This window comes from Thermobia domestica, chromosome 6 (genome assembly GCF_964235325.1).
Source record: "Thermobia domestica chromosome 6, izTheDome1.hap1.1, whole genome shotgun sequence".
NCBI lineage: Eukaryota > Metazoa > Arthropoda > Insecta > Zygentoma > Lepismatidae > Thermobia > Thermobia domestica.
In genome coordinates, this window is record NC_137459.1 from 136,092,697 (window position 1) to 136,115,108 (window position 22,412).

Sequence of the window (22,412 nt, forward strand, 5' to 3'; positions counted from 1 at the left end):
GTGGAATGGCGTGTTATTCACGGACGAATCACAATTCAATCTCCATGAGTCCGATGCCAAGATAATTGTGTGGCAGAAGCCAAATACAAAGTTAGATCCTGCAAATCTTCAACCTAAGGTAAAGCATGGAGGAGGAAGTGTGATGGTATGGGAGTGTATTTTTGCATCGAGAGTGCGAGAATTGGTGTTTGTTGAAGGGATTATGAGAAAGAAGGTTTATTTGAATATTCTCCGGCAAAATCTCCACCAAAGTGCTGAAAAATTAGGAATTATGGGTATGTTTAAATTTTACCAGGATAATGACCCGAAGTGTAAAGCACATGTGGTGCGCAAATGGTTGCTGTATAATTGTCCGAAAGTGCTTGAAACACCACCGCAGAGTCTCGACCTTATCCCTAGAGTGCATATCTGGGATGAGCTACAGCATAAGGTCAAACGGGTACAAGTAACGTCACGAGACGATTGGAAAAGGGCTCTCCGTGCAGCATGGGATGACATATCGCCCCATTCTACCAACAAACTTGTTGGAAACATGTCCAACCCTTTACAGGAAGTCAGGAAACGTCGTGGGTTTCTCACTAAGTACTAGCGAAGCGTTTGTGAGCAAGCAACAACACACACAAAACATCTATGTATTAGGTGTCCGAATATTAAAGTGGCGTTGCAAATACACAGTGTCATCAGTATCTGTAAGTTCTTTCTGCTTCTTTCGTTCAAGACACCATATTTGTACTTCTTTTCTTTCTATAAGTATATGAATATCTAAATACCTAATTTTTTCACTCACACGGCTCTCATTTATTTCATAATCCTTCCTACTTTTAACAAAATGCAAGTGTCCGAATATTAATGTGAGTCACTGTATATTTTATTTCTTCGATTCAAAACGTCTTTCGTATTTCTTTTATGATGCTATAAGTCAATAGTCTTTGGTATAGTTTATATAAAGAACTTCAGTTCTTCTTAAACCTTTGGCTCACAATTTACTTTTTTCTCAACACAAATCTACAGATATGACAGATTTAATTCTCATATTCTGCATTTGGTTCCTAAGCAGTCGCCATTCCCTGGTTAAGGACTTATGTCCGGCTCGATAAAATAGTTTACGTACTGCAGTTAATAAGGATATGTGCGTAAATAACTTAGATTTATATGAAATATTATGTGCACTCGTGCACCAAAATATGTGTGCATTCATAACTGTGTTTGCGTATCGTACTTTTGCCTCCCTTAGAATCAGTCTATTACCCACTTGGATTCGATGTTTTGCCCTATTTGGGATTAGTCCTTTTCCCTGTTAGAAAAAATCTTTCGGACCTCTCTGTGTGAATAGTTGTAAAAGGAAATGTTTATGCCTTAATATATTGTTGCTTGCATGTACTAACTTTAACTCTTTCATTAGTGGTGGTAGAGGCATTTTTCAGTTTTTCGAGACTATGTATTTCTTAATAGCTCTTTGTTTTAGCATACCAGCAAAATATCCATCAATTATTACGTATTGTAATTGTTACATCACTCGTTGTAAATTTGCGAGTTGCACACAAAAATTTTCGGGTGAAATTTACAATGCCTGCTCTAGTTGGTATCCTTTTGCAGACACGAGAAAATACACTCAATTAATTTTAACAATATGGGTCCAAACCATAGGTGTTCATTTTACTCTGGCCTCACACACCCTCGCGAAGGGAATTGTCCATCGCCTTTGCTCACCCTCGTCCCCATGTTGAAACTTGTCCTTGCTCTCGCTAGCCCTTCGCCGTCTTGCTGGAAACTTGACCTCGCCGTCGCGAAAGAAATTGTCCATCGTCCTCGAACACCCTTCTGTTAGGACTTGACGGTCTATGCGTTGGTCATCCCTGATCTATGTAGTGTAACTCAGGAATTTGAAACTAATTCGAGCGGGAAAGATTTAAATTATAAAAAGAAAATAGGGGTATTGAGTTTAATTTTAAAACCCTGTCAGAAAACAAATAAACTGCTTTAGAACCTTCTGTTGAACTAACATTCGGAAATGCATACCCTCTATAACCTATAACTCATGAATAATTTTAATTTGTGAATATGAATGTAAGTTAACTGCTATTTAAAAAAAAATAAACTGAAATATGTTAATGTACTCGTAAGGTGGATTCGATGCTCGAATATTATTAATCTTCACCACTAATGAAGACATATTTCTCCTATCTTTACAATGTTAAAATTTTCGAATATTTTTTTCAATAACTGTCACAAATATGAAACAAGAAACACAAATATGAAACTATGTCTTAAGTAACATTATATTATGCCAAAGCAGCCAATTTGAATACTTTTTCGCTTTGGCCTCGATTCGACAGCTATATCATTGTTGGAAAGTTTTGTTTCAATAATTTCCACAATTATAACATGGTATCATTCAAACGTTGTCTCGGGAAACCTTACACCAAATAGGCAAACGCGAATGAAAAATGAAATCTTTAGTTTAACGTCCCACGATATGCAAGCTAAGTGTTAAAGAGGACTGATGAAACTGCAAGTGAATATTGATGAACGAAATGGTGGAATGAAAATGTGGGAGGAAACTGAAGAAACCACGTACACGATATCGTTCACCACGAACTTACTTGGACAGGAATGAACATGACACCCTTCGAACCAGAGATAAACGCTGTACCACTGAGCCACCGTGCCCCCTAAATAGGCAAAGGCGTCGCAAGGAGTGAGCGAAGTGGGTGACAGCCCAGAGCCTAGCGCCTTCATGGACCTCGCAAAGACCAAGTCTCAAACGATTTGGCACTGACTTTTAAAGATCCAGCAATTCAACAAGTAATAACGTTACCTAACGTGCCAACTTTAAGATTGCAATAATGAAAGAAAAAATGGAATGTTTAGTTTAGCGTCCCAGAGTTTCGCAAGTGCTAAAGAAAATTGATGAAATTGCAAGTGAATGTTGATGAAAGAAATGGTGGAATGATAGTGTGGAAGGAAACTGGAGAGAATTGTTGATTTTTTCCACATCTCTACGTGAGGCTGCATTAACAGCTAAAACTGATAAGTATGTAGTGTAAAGTCCCATACTAGTGCTTTCTCTACCTTCTATTGAAACAAAGCCATTCCATCAAGTCCTTTTCCATCGTATCTACTGCATTCTGTTGATCCTCACACTGATTGTGTATGTGCAGACATCAGCGCTCTTACGTCTATGTCATTTATTACTGAATGACGTGACTGACTGTCGGTCTACCAGCACTCTTTAAACATGACAATGTAGACCTTTTGGGCCTTATGCAGACTCGCTCTGACACGTGATTAGTGCCATACTAAAAAGATGGACTAATATAAGTTTCCTGCAGTAGTCAGACCTTTAGTATGAGGTTAATCATACGTCAAAACGACTCTGCATAAGATGGTTTGTATCTAAAATGTCTCCAGTACATGCAGGGCAACAATGAGGTACTACCATGAGCAAAATAAATGACGCGTCTCTTTATTTTGAAGTTTTTTGAAAATATCTCCGTTTTCTTTATATGTTCGAAATTTCGGAAGGTTTCCCCAGCAGGACAGGTTAATAACAAACCCGTTTTTAATATTTGTGTTAGATATTAGCTTAAAATAAAGAAATTAGAAGCAAAAAACATTAAATCGACAGAAATCTCGAGAATTACCAACTCTGCTAAAGTGGGAAATTTTCAAGAACGCGAGGGAATTCTGCAGTTCAACACGAAGCAGCGACATCTATGTCATTGAGAGAAGCGTGGATTAGATCTACAAACGAAAATTTTAACGAAATATTTCTAGTATGTCTTATTATATGCATTATCAGCGAACTCCAAATATATGAATCTATGCTAAGTATTAACGTATAGATAGTGCAAATAGTGAAAATTACCTATGGAAAAAGACGAATTGTTAGCCCAATCGTAATGAAAAATCGTCTTTACTGTAGAACAGGTTCAGCTTACGTAAGAGAGCAAATAGCTCAGTTAGGTAAAGCAACGAGTTTGTATACCGAAGGTAGACAGTTCGAATCCCGTGGAAGTACTGTTGTCATTTTTATCACTAAGGTTATTTTATTTATTTTTTATTTGGGAAAGAATCAAATTGTAACATATGTGTAAAACTCATGACGATACCAAAAAAAAAAAAAAGAGAAAATATCGTCAAACACACAACCATTACTTAATTCCCGGCACTCTTTATTCTACATGCCATCTCTCAATTTTTCGATACAGCCCCCTTAGTACTATGAAACTCTCTTCTTCCATAGTGAAATGGAAAAAGATCATATAATTGCCACTACTTTACAAGAATATAAACCAAAAACGTCAGTAGAAAGCACATTATAAAATTTACTTTTTGAGACTCGTTTGGCGCCCCTCTTTCTCTGGCGCCCCGGGCAGTCGCCCGGCCCTTAGTCCGCCCTTGAAAGTACGGACGCATAACTAAGGACTGCGGAGGAGAGGTTAACCTTCATGTTATGCCACTGGTTTGACGTGTTTGAAATGTTCAGTAAGTGATCAGTTGGTGAAATAATTTCGACGGTTACTGATGTTTAAAGTTTAGCTAAGACAAAGCTACCTAATCAAATACATTTGATATCGCGATGTCACAATTTGATTTTTCCTCACATAAAAAAGATAAAAACAATAGTAATAAAAACCCTTACTCGTACTGGGCTCCTAACTAACTAACAACCTAATTCTTACAGACTAGTTGCTCTGACCAACTGAGTTTCGATTTCTTACGCGAAAGAAGTCTGTTATATTAAGAGGCATGCTTTTCATTATCAAAACTGTTCGAAGTAATACGAACATGGCTTAAGAACAGAGACGGAACTGAATTACCACTCGATTGACCTTGAGGGCAAATCACCAAAGCGTAGCTATAAACGTAAGTTCAGCATGCATTTCTCTGGAGTTGTGTTCAGTATTCCTATCTGCCAGTCATGCTTGTTCGTAGGAGTAATATGTTACAAACCTAACCTTTCGATAGAGCACAATGACAGAGAATCAAAATTAATGAATTCTTGCCCTTGTGAACTTGGGATGCCACCATGTGCAATAAAACTGTCGTGTCTTCTGAAGTGATATTTTATCGAAAATAACTCGTTTTTCTTTATATATCCGAAGTTTTTGAGGGTTTCAAAATGAGGAAACGTTATAGTCCGTCAGATAGACCACCAAAAATGAGAAAATAACATCACAAAGAGGGAGGAGCTACAACCAGTATAAAGTCGTACAACATAGTCGCAGCAGTGAAAAAATGCATGTTGCCCACTCTGAATCGGTAGCTTTCCCAATATGGCGGCCAAAAACAAAATGGTGGCTTCAATTCTTAAAACCATCATAATTCTATCACATAACATGTGTTTTCAAAGTTTTGAGATGCAATCACATGGTTTTCGGATTTAAGGAATATTAATTTTGATTAAAGAATACATTAACTGGCTTTATTGGATGTAAAGTGCATAAATTTAGCAAAACACAATGGATAAAACAATACATTTACCCTAAAACATTACGTTTATTTAATTCCCCTACATATTGCGGGATTGTGTGTAAATTAGATAACGTTCTTAACATAGCTAATATGCTTGACGTAGATATAGTCTGACATCTCTGAATATAGTATTTTACAAATATGTGTACCACATTAGTAGCACCTTTATTTTAGTATAATCAGCAATGCAAAATAGTATATTAAATATAGTTTTATCGCGATAAGCTATGTCTAGTGTAATGTCTCTTAATCTTCTTCACTGTCACTACTAGTGTATTCAGCTAGAATCTACATCATTTATCATGTTCTCATAGTGAATATTGCAGAAATCAATACAAGAAATACCAGCGTTCACACAGGAGCGGCTGTCCTTCTTAAATTTCCTCATACAGCTGCATGATACGAACTACAGTATTTCTTCCAGAGCTGTTTTGCCATCAATTCACTGTGTGATGATAGTTGAGCCATTAATGTTCCACCATGGCCATCTGGAGATGGTGGGTCAGGTTCTTGTTGTAATGCTCTTTTCCATACAACAGTTTGGAAATTTGCTGTCCTAATATGCAGTTTAAATGAAGAACGACATGATGGAATCCTGGGTGAACAGTGCGCCCTATAACAATGAAGATTGTACCGTAACAAGTTTATGTCTTTTGCGCTTTTGTCCTTGGTGTCTAATTTTCAAAGAAGTTCTACTAACAACAAAAAAGTTTCTTCATCGACGTCCCATTCTAAACCCAATAGTTGTAGAGTTTTTAAAAATATATGCTTGATTTAATGACAATCTTTAAAATAGACAACTTTCCTTTCCACAAAATGGTGACACTCTATCACAACCAGATATGACATGAAGTCCTGGTAATGCCAAAAGAAAGTCTGAAAGTGTGATATCAGTAGGTAGCAAATTGGTTATAGCAGTGACAATGTTTTGTTTCCACTTTTCCCATATAGATATATCCAAAATTCTTAATATACATAGAGTGGTAGAGCAATAGAACAAGCACATTTGTGTCATCGGCATGAATAACAAATGGTTGTTGAAGGGAGCTGGTATACAGAAACACCCTAGTGTCACCTTCTTCTTGTGTACTGCACAGTTCTTCTACTTATGAAACATTGTCTTTTTCAATTTTGCAGCAATCACTTCCACATGTAACGAACAACTTTCTATTATCTAACTGAACTCTGAAAATTTCCTTCTTCCTGTATCAGCTAGGAACCTAATACCTCATGAACTTTTTTATTCATTCGAATATCTCGATTTAGCTTTTCCCATTTATTGCATTGCCAACTGACCCTTCCACTACAATTCCACTGTTGACAATTAGGTATTTTAAACCAGCAGCTTCAAACCTACAACAAATTATAAATAACAGCATCATCAGTAGGTGGAATCCTCTCATCATCAACATTATGTTCCTGAACTAGTCCTTGTGCTTCCAGTACACCTCACATGATTTAGTATAAAATGCTTGATCGAAAACACAAACCACAGCGGATAACTTCATTTGGTCTTTTACTGCGCATCTTGTACACAAAACATCATAGGCTGTTCTTATGTCAATGGCTGGCAAATAAAAGGTATCTAGATGACCAATTTCTGTTTTTATGACAACCACCCTATCCCGTAGTGTGGTGAAAAACCCTGTCCAGCCTGGTACCAGGAGACTTGGATTAGTCTTCAGGCAACGGCTGATAATGCACAACATGAACTATACCCTCTACAGAGTTGAAACTGCTTTGTAGCTAGTAGAATTCCATAATTTAGAATATGTGTCAATTCACCTGGTGGAAGCCACTGTAGTATTCTCGCATTTTCCTCGTCGTCAAATCTTCAGGTAATGATTTCTTTGGCCGTTTTTGAGGGGTTCGACTGGAGTATTAGATGCTTGTATAGTTTCTGTGGCAGTTGTTGATGAAATTTCAGGTTCTTGAAGACAAGACTGTTGTTTTTGCCTTCAACGGTGATTAGCCAGTTTGTAGCATAGCAATTATTGAATTTACAAGATGTGATGTTCCACCACTTGTTAATGTTTGTTCAAAATTGTCAGTGATATCTGCAATTAGTAGGGCAACACCTCTCTCTCTGTGTATTCATTGACACTAGAAATTTATCAGGAAATACCACACGTCCTTGCTTTTATTTACATATATAATTTAGTGCATATTCTGTTTCTAGTTCTTTAATGATTTCATAGCTGATACCATGACATTGACTATTCAGGAGCTGTAAAACTTCTGTGTTGTTACACAGAGCTTTTACTACAGATAGGAGTAAAACACTTTTAGGGGGTTTAATTTCACTTCGAGGAACATTATGCACGAAGTCCTGGGCCAAAAGAGTTCTTTAAACGCAAACCCGCACTGCACTGCATTTATCGGAATCAGATGTGCTCTCAGTATAAATGTAACAAATGTATCTCATCTTGGCGGTACATACAGAAAAATGCATTCAGGATGCAAATCATCTTCTGGTGGTAGGCATGGTAGCCTCTTACTAACATTTGAAATGTCTTTTCTTAGAGCTAGAGCTGCAAGATCCATTGTTGTATCTTCTGCTTGAATGTTACGTAAATTCTGCAATTTCTGTTGCAGTTTATCATTTTCTATAACTAACTACTCAGTGCTTAACGAAACTGGGTACACTAATGTTTTTCTATGGTCAGTACTAACAAATACCAAGTTCTTGTTGTGTAATGATATTTGACTCATAAGATTACTTTTTCTCGAAACATTTATTTTTTCTACTAATTTTTAAATTTCTTGTTCCACAACTTTGACAAATCGTTGAAAAGTAATAGCTCGAGGATTCTTGACTAAGTCTTCTCCTAACTTTGAAACTTTAACAAATGCAACATTTCCACAGTTCATTTCCAAACTGTCACTGCTTGGCTCTGCGTCATTCTGTTTGTGTATTATCCTAACAATATTTCTGTAACAAGTGAAATGATACTTAGCTTCGCTTGACACTAAGTCTTTAATAGCAATACCTAATATTTTCATAGCTAATTTTGCTTGTTCAGTCTTTAAACTCAGATGTTCATTTGCCACTGAGCGAACTGTGTTATCTACTCACAATTGCCAGAGTGATTCATGTGCCTTTGCTCCTTTCACATACTTCGTTCTCTCACAGAATACACATTTTTGGCAGAATATTTGATGATACATATGTCCTACTTGTCTCGCGACGTGGTCCCACATCTTGTGATTGAATATTTTTTTTAGTATTTTCTGAAGCTGTTGTTTATGTGTAAAGTCCTGGTAACATTTTCGGTGTTATCTAATATCTGCAACACTGGCACAGTAATCACACTGGTACATATGATGATTTCCTCTGGTTTTTGCAGCATATTACAGTCTATCCCAGGCAGCCTTCACATCCTTTCGTTCAGTGAGGTCAAAAGTAGATGCTAAACAGATAATGTACCTCCCTCCTGCTTCCATCTTGAATCTCGGGAGAAAAATCTGTTAATATCATGGAATTTAATTGTCGAAATGAGTTAATATAACGCCAATTTTTAATTTCCACATTCAAATTATTATATAATGACCACAAAACATATTTGAAACATGTTTTACATTGCACTGGTAGATGCCTTGATCCACAAAATATGGAATAGAAACAAAAAGTTAATAAAATGGATATTATTTGAGAGACTTATGGCGGTTTTAAAAATTTACGCCACCATGTTGTTTTTGGCCGCCATTTAAAGAAAGCTATTCTTCCAGAGTGGGCAACAAGCCTTTTTCCACTGTTGGCACTATACGGAACAATTTAAAGTATGTTGCAGCTACTCCCTTTTAGTGATGTTAAATTTTGCTGAATCTGATAGACTATTACTGACAAACAAGGACGCATTTAGGGGTGGGTCCAGGTGGTCCGGACTCCCCTCTGAAATCCCAACTTCTCTGTAAATTTAGCCTAAATTTAAGGATTATCCTTTAAATTTTATTATAATTTATCCTAATATTGAAGTCGGACTTCTCCCGAAATAAATTACTGCATACGTGCCTGCTGACAATTTTCAATATATTCCTTAAATAAGTAAAGTAACTAAATTAGGAGCAAAAAGCTTCAACACGGGCTAACTTTTGTCCACTGCCAATATTGTTAGAAGGGATATTAATAGCAAAAACTGCTAGGCAATGCTGAACCTTGGAACTTCACTCCGAATAGCAAGCTTATTATTGAGAACTACATATGAAACATTTTATCAAAACTTATCTAGCTTTTACCTGGCATGAAATTATTATATACACCAAAATTCACTCTCCTAAAATGTGTATCTAAACATTGCTCTACGTATCTACGAAGCAATGAAAATTATTTATCGAAATATGTGAGCAGGGAATTCTAACAGCCAGCCATTTTATTTAAATCGTAGTAAACCCTGTAACCGGGCGTTAACGTGAAGACAAAGCTTGGTCCATTGGTAAAGTGTTGGAAGAATATAAACTCAATGTTCATAGGTTCGAATCTATCCACTCATCATAACATTTTGTTCTTATGTGTAACGATGAAATAAGAAAGAAAAAATGTATAACCGTTAAGACAAAACTTCAACCAAGTCTGAAGAGAACAATACTAAAATAGTAATACAATGACGTCAACCAAAAATTATTTCATGTAGCGTTTGGACGAAATTACAGCTGTTAACAATTGCAGAAATAAAAACAGGCTGTAATGCAGTCTAGACTTCTGAATGCATTTACTTCCTGAAAACTTCCGTCTCGTCATTGGTATGCCGTTAATCATTGTAAAACCTTTCAATTGGAAGTGAAATGACACAAACTAAAACAGTTTTAAATCAATAAATGTCTATGTGTAAAAGTAGGTGTCTTTTATCTGTAGTTCTGAGTTCCTTTTACTTTGAAGTGACAAATGAGAGAAGAAAGTATGGTGTTCGAAAAAAAATCAAATTTGAGATTTCAACGAATTTACACGTATTATAGCCCCTAACACCGAAAAAGTTATTTTTCGATACATGTCCATCAGTTCGTCCGTCCGTTCGCTACACTTTTCTGTGCACTCGCCTAGAAGCCATACCGTTCAACTTATCTGCACCAAATTTTAGTTTAAGATTTTCATAGTATTTCCTATAGTTTTTTTTATTTCCCTCCTACTCCCAAAACAAGGGTAGTTTCCTGTACGATGAAAATAAAAAAGATATTTTCTCATAACTGGCTCTAGCGATCTTGTTTTCTTTCTTTTTTTATAAATCAATATTTAATTAGCAACCCTATTTTGTGGTATAAGGCATTTATCTGAGAAAAATCTACAAGGGGTAGTTTATACTAAGGGGGTGAGTTTTTTCTCAGTGATTTTCTCAAAATGGACTCAAATGTTTTCGTTCATATTTCATAAATAAAGATTTCATTAATAACTTATCAATATGGCATAACTCGTTTGTCCTAAAAAAAATGCGAGGGGTAGTTTATTCTTGGTGGAGTGTTGTCTGGGCGATTTTCTCAAAAACGACTCAAAAGAGTTTATTCATATTTCAAAAATACATATTTCGTTAATAACCGAACAATATGGCAAAACTCGTTTGTCCTGAAAAAATATGCGAGGGGTAGTTTACTCTTGGGGGTGTTTTTCCTCCACGGTTTTCTCAAAAATGAGTCAAGCAATTTTGTTCGTACTCAGAAATAAATATTTCATTAAAAACCTAGTAATATGGAATAACTCGCTTACCCTGAAAGAATCCTCAAGAGAGAGTTTATTCGGGGAGTTATTTTTCCCTCACGATTTTCTCAAAAATTACTCGGACAATTTTATTGATAATTCATAAATAAGTATTTCATTAATAACCCTATATTTTAGTATAAGTCATTTCTATGAAAAACAATTACAACGGATAGTTTATTTTTGGGGTCAAGGTTTTTCCCCCGACAATTTTCTCGAACGACAGGCGATTTTGTTCAAATTTCGCAAATAAATATTTCATTAATAAGCAAAAGTATATCTTAACTCATTGTTCGAAACAATTCACAAGAGGTAGGTTACTCCTGACGTGTTCTTTTTGAACGACTTTCCCAAAGTGACTCATTTGATTTTTTTCATATTTCATAAACAATGATTGCATTAATTGGTCTATTATATGTCTAATGAAAATGTGCTCAAAGTGTGAGTTAGTTTTGTAGTATGGATTTTCTTCAATCGAAGTTTTTTATTCGATAATCTGACATTCGATGTATTTGAATAATACGATAATTTTATTCGTATTATCCAAATACACACTTCAGTAACAACTGCGGCCTAACACAGTTAAGAAATTGAATTGAAAAAGGTTAGTGCGGTGGCCCTGTAATTGAATATTTTTTGAGAAACTCCCTAGCTTTTTGTGGTAAACTCAGGCTTTTCTTTTTCGAGCGACAAAAGAGAGAAGAAAATATAGTGATTGTGAAAATAATATCAAATTCAGATTTCAACGGATTTACATGTTTCATGGCGTCTACATACCGAAAATGTGACTTTTCGACACCCGTCCTTCCGGTCCGTCCGTTCGGCACACTTTTATATGCACTCGTCTAGAGGCCATACCGTTCAACTTATCTACACCAAATTTTAAACTTAGGGTTTACTTAGTATTCTTACAGGAGCTTTTCCATTTTTTCCTACCACCTAAAATAAGTGTGGTTTACAAACAGCCGAAAATCGAAAAACGCTATTTTCTCAAAAATGGTTTTAACAATTTTGTTTATTTTTCATTAATCAATATTTAATTAACAACCCTATATTGCAGTATCAGATATTTCTCTTAGAAAAATTTACGAGGGGTAGTTTATTCTTGGAGGTGACTTTTTCTCGACGATTTTCTCAGAAAAGACCCTGGCGAATTTTGTGCACACTTCATAAATAAATATTTGACCTTACAACATGGTATAAGTCAATTGACCTGAAAAATATATGAGTAGTAGTTTATTCTTGGACTTGAATTTTTTCCCAGTGAGTTTCTCAAACACGACCAGTTGGCAACCCTGTATCTCGACAACGAAGCTGAATTCGAAAACTGCAAGAGGACCATTTGTCTCCTTTTGATGTCACGAATCACCTCCCGAAGTTTGTGGACATCTTTCAGGTTCACCCTTAATGAAGCTTCTTTTCGAAAAGTTAACTATTAACTTTAGGCATTGTTTATCTTTTTTAAAATCACAAATGTCGTTATTAATTTTAAGGCAGAGAACTACTTCTGAGAGAATAGATCTTGAAAAATAATTTTAAAACTTAGACTTTTGTTTTCGAGACATTCCAGACAAGACGAAACATTTTACAAGCTATCTCGTGTCCAAAACATTGTCCTCGTATTATCTTGGATGTCACAAAGCGCGTCTTGTCTCTTTCTCGAGACATGTCGTATCTCGTGCGCATTCGTTAACACTTGGGAAGGATTATCTTTCTACTCAAAGCATTGTTTTTATAATGGTTGCATATTTATGATAATTGCTGTCAACATAAATTACAGTCCTTTCAGTTGAATTAATTTTTATTATTATTATTATTGAAATTGCAATATCTAGTTTAACGTTGGACGATTATGCACCTACGCTAAGGGAGAATGATGATGAATGAAATGGTGAAATGAAGAAAGTGGGAGGAAAATGGAAAATTTCAAGAAAACACATACCCATGCACACGGTATTTGTCCACCTCAAATCGAGCCACGGACCCCTTGCACCAAAGGTCCCTGCAATGCTTTATTATTATTATTATTATTATTATTATTATTATTAATAATAATAATAATAATAATAATAATAATAATAATAATAATAATAATAATAATAATAATAATAATTGAAGTGAGCTTAACGAGTTTCAACCGTACGACTCAACCAACGTTTGGGTGCCTGTTCGTTCGTCTGCTCCTCTCATAAAAGACATTTCATTTTAATGAAACTAGTAAGTGCCTTCTTTTAGCTCTGCGAAGTAACTATTGCTTGGAATATGAATCTGCAAAACATAAGAGGTAAAATTAACCAAATGGTGCAAGTTTCCACTTATATATACAAAACAATTTTGCAATATCAACTACGTGAATCTTGTCCCATAAAGAAGCCGAAACCCCTACACCGAAGAGCCCTCCGAGATTTGATCATTGTCCACACGGACTGAAATTGTCATTTGAAGCCAAGACTTTAATATGAAGCCAATAATTTCTTTAAAATAGACGGAAAATTCGGAAGTTATAAGCATTTTCATATTTTTGCCTTTTCCCATAAGGGAGCCGTAGCCCCCTATACTGAAGACCCCCCCCGGAGATTTGATCATTGTCCACTCGGACTGAATTTGTCATTTGGAACCAACACTTTAATACGAAGCAAAATATTTCTTTGAAATAGACGAAAAATTCGAAAGTTATAAACATGTTAATAATTTTGCCTTTTCTCATAAGGGGGCCGTATTAGCCTACACTGAAGAGCCCCACGAGATTTGATCATTGACCACTTGGACTGAAATTCTCATTTGAAACCAAAACTTTAATATGAAGCCAAAAATTAAACTTTTACATCAATTTAAACTGACTGGGTTCCGGTTCCCCCCACTATTGTTTAGTTTAGTTAAGTGGTAATTTGTGACAGCTTCACATCATCAAAAGAATGTTTCACTTCCCCTCCCCTCCCCCAGGAGTTCGTGCTGGATCCACCACTGGAATCAATAGACACTCTTCCTATTCTTTTTGTCACCCTTGATTGTGTAGGGGCTCCCTCGTACAAATAAAGAAGCGGTAATATTACAATCAAGGGGCGCTATGTATTAGGTATTTTTTTAGTTACCTACCCCTAACCGCACAGGGCCATCTTTCGTAGAATAAAAAATATTACGTGATATTCCAATCATGAAAGGGGAGAGGATGCTGTAAATATATTTCTTATTCATTTTGTCTGTCCTGCTTATCAAAAATTACTTTCTGTTGGAAGGCTACTGAAATGAGAGGGGCAAAATAAAAAGTCGTACCACCTCCTACATGGTTGCTCAAATAAGTACTAAAGAAAGCATTTTAAACTAAGATATTTAAGATTTAAACTAGGAAACTAAGATATCCTACATTATGTAAGGATGGCATATTCAGAATTATTACTATTATTATTATTATTATTATTATTATTATTATTATTATTATTATTATTATTATTATTTGAATGTTTTTGGAGCACCGAAATTTTGTGAGACGAACAATGATATGTAGAGGTTTAAGATGGGTGGTCATAGAGGAGGAAAAACCAGGATTTTTCTCTGTCTGACTCTCTAACGTAAAGATTATGTGCTGAAGGTAAGAAGCATCATCATTCTACAATGGGTTGCTTTTACGTAGAATATCAATTACTTGAGTTCTCCTCCTTCGGTCTACTTACCTTATGTAGTAAATTCAAAACAATTTCAATTCAATACAAATACATTGTAAAACTTTTCCGTAATTAAACATCTAGGGAAAATTAAACATTTAATAGGGAAATCTGTTATCAAAATATCCAAACACGTAGATAGAAGACTATCTAGTGAGAAATATTGTGAAACTTTATAAAATTCTCCAAATTAGAATTAACATTTACTGGGAAACATTCGTTATGCGCCAGCGAGCATATTGTGAGCAGTGAGCACAGGGGAAATAATTACGAAACTGTTTGCAAACAAAATTAGGGACGCTAATGCAAGTGCGACAACAGCATTTTTTTCTTTTTTTGGTATCGTCATGAGTTTTACACATACGTTACAATTTGATTCTTTCCCAAATAAAAAAATAAAAAAAAATAACCGTAGTGTAGTGATAAAAATGATAACGGCACTTCCACGGGATCGAACCCGCTACCTTCAGCATACAGACTCGCTGCTTCAACTAACTAAGCTATTTGTTTTTTTACGTGAACTGAGCCTGTTCCGGTAAAGACGATATTTCATTACGATCGTCCTACCAATTCGTCCTTTTCCATAGATAATTTCCACTATTTGCTCTATCTTTATGTTAATACTTAGCATATATTCATATATTTGGAGTTTGCTGATAATGCATATAATAAGACATACTAGAAATATTCGTTAAAAGTTTAGTTTGTAGATTTAATCCACATTTCTCTCAATGACATAGATGTCGCTGCTTCGTGTTGAAATGCAGAATTCCCTCGTGTTCTTGAAAATTTCCCACTTTAGCAGAGTTGGTAATTCTCGAGATTTCTGTCGATTTAATGTTTTTTGCTTCTAATTTCTTTTATTTTAAGCTAATATCTAACACAAATATTAAAAATGGGTTTGTTATTAACCTGTCCTGCTGGGGAAACCTTCCGAAATTTCGAACATATAAAGAAAACGGAGATATTTTCAAAAAACTTCAAAATAAAGAGACGCGTCATTTATTTTGCTCATGGTAGTACATCCCCTTCCAAACGTAGCGCTATTTCTATCCGGAAGCTTGTCAATATTATTATTATTATTATTATTATTATTATTATTATTATTAGTAGTAGTAGTAGTAGTAGTAGTAGTAGTAGTAGTAGTAGTAGTAGTAGTAGTAATAGTAGTAGTAGTAGTAGTACACAAGAGGAATTGTTTACTGCAACTAAGCGAAAAGAAGAATATGACCAATCTATAATCTTGCTATGACGGCAGGTTTTCATCTAGCGGACATGGCAGATGTTATTTTAAATGTTACCTCCCTCAAAAAATGGTCAAACAGCAAATTCCAAATAGTTGTTAAGGAAGCTTATTCTTCTCCCTCGCGTGCTCTCGTTCTCGTGAAGAAAGTTGTACCATTCCCCCATTATCCTTAGTCCTCGCGAAGGAAGTTACCCATCGCCCTCGCCCCGTGCTGGAAAATTGTCCTCGCCCTCGCGTAATTGTGGGCGAGGGAATTTGAGGGTGAGAATACCCTCGAGAGGGCTACCCTCACGAGGATGAACACCTCTGGCCAAACTTTCCTCAGCTAACCCCACCCTACTATACTATACCATTTTAAAGAGGTCCACTTATCGATGCGTAACTAGAGCGTGTATTGTTTACCTTAACTTTCTTTCTAAGTGATTGAAATTGTTATTTTTTTTAATGTTTTTTTTTCTATTTATTACAAACTAAATTGTAACCATACTACAATTTCTTGTGCAGAACATAATTTTACACAATCTATGACTATGTGTAAAAAAAACATAGAAAAATCCCATCGAAAAAAGGGAACTAGATTAAGTGTAATTTAAACTGGTAAAAAAGGGCAATTTGATTCACCTTTAAATATTGTGACTATCTTGTTGACAGTATTTGTTTACAAGTTAATATAGTAAATGCTAGCAATATTCATATATAAAACACAGGAATGTGCAGATACTCAAGAACAGATGCAGGAAAACGGTCTACACCATAAGTAACTGGAAGTTAACAATACGCTTACCTTTTGCACATATAAATAAATAACGCAACTCGTCTAATGATTTCACAGTCGTACACAGTTACACAAAAGACGGAATACAACTGCTTCGTAATAGCTACCAATGTAGTCACGTGATTTCACACAAGTTCCAAAGCCACTAATATCTTCACATAAAGTGCGTAATGTTACAAATAAGATAGGCTTCCGGCAGACAAGTACAAGTGTTCGTGATTATAGTGTACACAAGACCTTCTGATAAATTGAGGAGGAAAAGTACCGACTTTTAAGGAAGATTTTCCCGCGATTCAATGGTTAGCATTACCACCTTCACTGCGGGAGACTTGGATTTGATTCCCGGTAGGAACCCATGTGGTTCTTATTCCATATTGAGCAGTAAGTTCACGTTTCATACAACCTCGGTACATAAATCATCATCATTATCATATGTATTCTGCCATTATTGGAAGGTCGCTTCATGCAACTGAGAAGCTTTCATGCTCCATGGTCTTCCGCTAACCGCTTCTTCTTCACGTACGATTTTTCTGTTTTGATATTGTCCATTAATTGTAGTTTCCTCCGCCCTTCCCTCTCTTTCCTGCCTCATAACTTTTATCACGTTCCTTATGATACAGTTCCTTCTTATCCAATGTCCCAACCAGTTTTTCTTCCTCTTGTTAATAATATCTAAATCTGTTCTTTTCGCGTCTATTATTTCTTACACTCTCTCATTCGCTTTCCGCTCGATCCAGCTAATTCGCTTCATTTTCCTCCACTGGCTCCGCGTAGCATAGTCGCTGACGCTCTCGGTTTCGATGCAAGCGGTCCCGGGTTTGATTCCCGGTGGAGGCACTCGGTCGAAAAATTGTGGAACGCTTTTTCAGGCCATCCACCCTAAATGAGGTTTGCGTGCGTTCTCCTCATTCACACCAAGCAAATGCCGGGGTGGTACCTAACTTATAGATCCCAGGCAGCTTTTTTCCTTCCCCAATCCTTTCTTCCTTCTTTTTCCCCGGATAGTGCGCTCGACGAGGGACGTCATCCCTCAAACGTGACGGGCCAAATGGCCATCGATGCCGAAAGCCCAGAAATCTAATTCCTAATTCTAATCCCATTCTGGGGGCGCGGTGGCTCAGTGGTAGAGCGTTCACCTCCGGTGCTTGGGGTCCCTGGTTCGATCCTAGCTCGCGCCGTGTGGACTTTGTGGTGGACAAACACCGTGCTCGTGGGTTTTCTTTGGGTTCTCCCGTATCCTCCCACTTTCTTCATTTCACTCATCGCTCATCATCACCGTCTCCTTTAGCCTCACCGGCATAATCGTGGGACGTAAAACTCAAAGATTTCATTTAATTTTTCTAATCCCATTCTTCTCCCCACCCACATTTCGAAAGCTTCCAGTCGTTTTTCATTATTTTTGCGCAATGTCCATGTTTTTACCACATACAGTACAATTCTCCACATGAAGCACTTTATGAGTCTTTTTCTCAACTCTATTCAAGATCCCACAAAATAGTATTTTTTTCCTCCTAAAGGCTTCTTTTGCCATTCTTATCCTTCCTTTTATTTCATATTCACATGTCATATTATTAATAATACACCCTACTACCCAGGTATCGGTACATAAAAAGACTTACAAGATAATGGAAGAGAATTTAAAAGATAATTTATTGATTCTGCTACACCTCCGGATAATATGTAGGTTCGGATATATCGACTTGTAAAACTCTATATTGTACTAGCCCAATTGCCATGTAATAATGGTAAAATTATAAACATTTCATCATACACATATCTATTTTATTGCAATATGAATTTCCTTTCAACAACAACACGAGAAGAAACAGTTTAGTCATGTGGTATTAAACAGTAATATTCAACCTGGGGTACACGACCCCTTAGGAGGTATGTAAAATTTAACACAGCTCTATTAACGTAGTTCTATTTTCCAACATAAGTATATTAAATTTATAGCACGATTCTTCTGTTTATAGTACAATTGAAATAAATACAATCATAAAAAATCGTCCTTCATTTCATTTTTATGTTTTTCTTTCGGTTCAAGACTGACCTTTAATAGCTACTTAAACGATATTTATGTTTTATATTATTTCTAATGAATTGATTCAGAAATTCGATTGTGCTTAACTCGGAAATTGAAAGCCTGCACAACACCTTATTTCACACTCTAATAATTAAATCATGGAGCTCTTTCGTAGCAAAGTGGTTAGCATACGCGCCTTTGAGTTGGGAGAGCCGGGTTCGATTCCCGGCGGGAGCTCATGTTGTTCGGATTATACGTTAATCAATAGGTCTACGTCTGATATAGCCTCGCTGCTGAAAGGGACGTTAAACTCAAAATCATACTCATAATCACAATAAATAGATCATGGTTTATCACCATATCAAGTTTGTTTCCATTCAGGTGTGGTCGGTGTATTGTGTTTTCGTTTTCGAAAATATAATGCAAGATTTAGCCACCCATACTCGGGAACCTTAATGCGGCCCACACAAGACAACACATGCCCATATAGCAGGTTAAGGTCTACCACCATGCCAAGTATGATCCCAATTTATCCCATTTTATGTGATTTATACATGTATGGGTTTTTGTTTTGGTTAAGTATGACGCAAAATTTGGCCACCCATATCTCGGGAATTTTAAGGCTGTAGAACACAATATTTCATACAACATATTATATAGTACAGCAGGTTCTACCACTCCGATCTGATGAGCCTGGAGTATGGATTTTTTTTTTTAATTATGATGCAAAATTGGACAGCCCATAACTCGGGAACCGTAGGCTTGCACGACATAATACACTCTATACACTTATATAACAAATCAAATTCTACCTCCATGCCCAATTTGATCAGGATATGATGCTTTACATGTATATGCTTTTGTTTTCTAAAAGATGACGCAAAATTTAGCCACCTATAATTCGAAAACCGTACGGCTGCAAAATATATTTTACCCGCTTGTACAGTAGATCAAAGTATATTACCATACCAAGTTTGTTCCCATCCGGATCAGTCCGGCGTATAGGTTTTTGTTTTCGAAAATATGAAGCAAAATTTGACTGCCTATAACTCGGGAACCCAAAGCCTGCACAACATATGTCACACACTTATATGTCAAGTAAAGGTCTATCTTCACACCCAATTTGATCAAGATCGAATGAGTTCGGCTGAACTCGCACAATATACATATACCAGTATGTGTCTTTTCCGGAGCACTTTTCTTCACGAAAGTTGGCCGTTAAGTGGTTGACAACTTAGATCTGGGAGTACACGCTTGAATTGAAAAGTATTGTTATGAGCCCGCGAGAAAAAAATGTTCAATACAACTTGTGCCACTAATATGGTGTAGGATAGGGTTTATCAAACTGTGGGTTGGGTTGGGACCCAAAAGATGTCGCAAATCGAGGGGGAAAAGGTAAATGCATTTATGATTTTGTAGCAAAATATTATTTTAAAACATAATTTTGGTTTTCTTACTTTAATAGCTATAATGTTATGCCCATACTTATTGCCCGAGGCTATATGAAACGTGTACCTACAGCTTAACTTGGTATCCGAAACACATGAGCTCCTACAGGGAATCGAACCCAGGTCTCGCACTCTAAAGGCGCGTACGCTAACAATGCTTATCATCAAATATAGGAAAGAATATTAAGCAACATTTAAAATAAATGAAACATCATTTAAAAAGCAATTGCAAGAAAGGAGGGGTGCAACTGGAGAAAATTGCATATGAAATTCAGGAAAAATAAAAATACAGGAAAAGCTAAATATTAAAATACAATCCAAAATAAAGGCTATAAAAATATACACTTTAGTGGGCAAATTTACACTGTAATATGGCAGTACTTTAGCAGTTTAACACTACGAAGCCTTCACGGTTTATATATAGACTAGAGCGAATGTCAGATGTTTTTATTGATGTTTGAGGACACTACCTCTACATGAGCAAACTGTGCAAATAGATAAAACAGATGTTTTCCTTCTTTTCATTTCCTTTATTTTTGAATGAGAAGGCAAAGGTGGATATTTAGTGAAAAAATTCATCTCTACAAAGGCCGAAAAATTTAGGACAATACAGGCTTAGTGAAAGAAAAGAAGATAACCAAAATCACATCGTGAAATGTAAACAGAAGAGAGTACAATGACATTGGACGAATTTTGTAAAGAATGAGGTCTATGTACTGCACATGAAGAAAAGGAAAGGAAATTGATTACAAATATAAACGAGAAAAATGTTCAAGGTTAGCTATATTAAGAAATAGTTGGTGAATTTAACTTGATGACAAGGTCTTTTGCCTAGCATACTTACTCTTAGCCCTCAATTCAATTATTTTAACCTTTTATATGAAAATGTTCCATTTTTAGAACATTTTTTTTTCAATATGCAGCTTTCGTAATATTTGTCTCGAAATGGAAGAAATGTGTGTCCGCATGTTCAGGATATGCCAGACAAAGAAGCTATCTGTAGAAATTTTGGTTCTTATCATTTATAGTTGATCTATGTAGTTTGAAACTAATAGATTTTTTGTTTTCTTTTACAACGTCTATTATTTTCTTTAAATGTACAGCTCTTTTAAAATAAAAAATCTGAAGTTTACGTATTTGTAAGTTCAAAGTAGTGTTCCAGAAATGAGAATGTTTTTCTCGTGAAACTAAACTTTGGGCCGCGGTGGCTCAGTGGTAGAGCGTTCACCTCTGGTGTTTGGGGTCCCGGGTTCGATCCCAGCCCCCGCCAAGTGAACTTTGTGGTGGACAAACACCGTGTGCGTGGGTTTCCTCGGGGTTTTCCCGTTTCCTCCCACTTTCTTCATTCCACCATTTCATTCATCACTCATCATCACCGTCTCCTTTAGCCTAACCGGCATAACCGTGGGACGTAAAACTCAAAGATTTCATTTTCATTTTCATTTTTGAAACCAAAATGTGAAGTGGTGACTCCGATAGGTTGAAAATTCTCAAGAACATCAAACAAAAGCTATGAATTATCTTTGACTGCTTTTTGATCTCGGCTATCCTAGAAATAATATCATATAATATACAAAATAAATTTTTTATTAAAATGGAATGATAGACAGGTGAAATCCATAATTAAAATAATGTGTAAGTGCTGTACATGCAGAAAGAAAGGTGAAAATAATGAACAGTTTCAATATTGACATGAAAGAGGTAAATAATCAAAACAGTGCCTGAAGTGACAAAACAAATAAACATTTCATGATAAATCGACTTAGTTTCTTCCTTATCTGTTCTTAATTTATTTTCATTTATACCTTAAGTTCGGAATAAACCAAAGCAAATAAATTCATTTTCTTAATAAATTAAAATGTCATTCTTGATCGATGCTGGTCTGTATACCTAGTTTTGGGGCCACCCTGTATATTGAATTCATTTGATTAACTAATGACTCAATAACTATTGAATCAATAAATAATGACGCAATACTTATTAAATCAATAACTGGCATTGAAGTTAAATATTGATATTCATCAACACTAATATCGTCTTTCTATGACTTACGGTTCCCGAGATATGGCTCCTTCAATCTCCAGAAATTTT

At 35.9% G+C, this 22,412-nt stretch overlaps 1 protein-coding gene across 4 annotated transcripts in view; it reads right to left on the reverse strand.

Moving 5' to 3' along the window:
• The window catches only part of LOC145688238 (prestin-like), a 342,947-nt gene that overhangs the window by 144,773 nt on the left and 175,762 nt on the right, over positions 1–22,412 (reverse strand). Inside the window, exon 1 of one of the 4 annotated variants that reach the window (XM_081762157.1) lies at positions 16,857–16,991. The exons of 2 other annotated variants lie outside the window; for them this stretch is intronic. The gene's annotated coding sequence lies outside the window, so the exon portion shown is untranslated. Of the gene's footprint in view, positions 1–16,856; positions 16,992–22,412 lie in introns of those variants that run through there. One more of the 4 variants, XM_081762166.1, reaches the window with a different exon arrangement.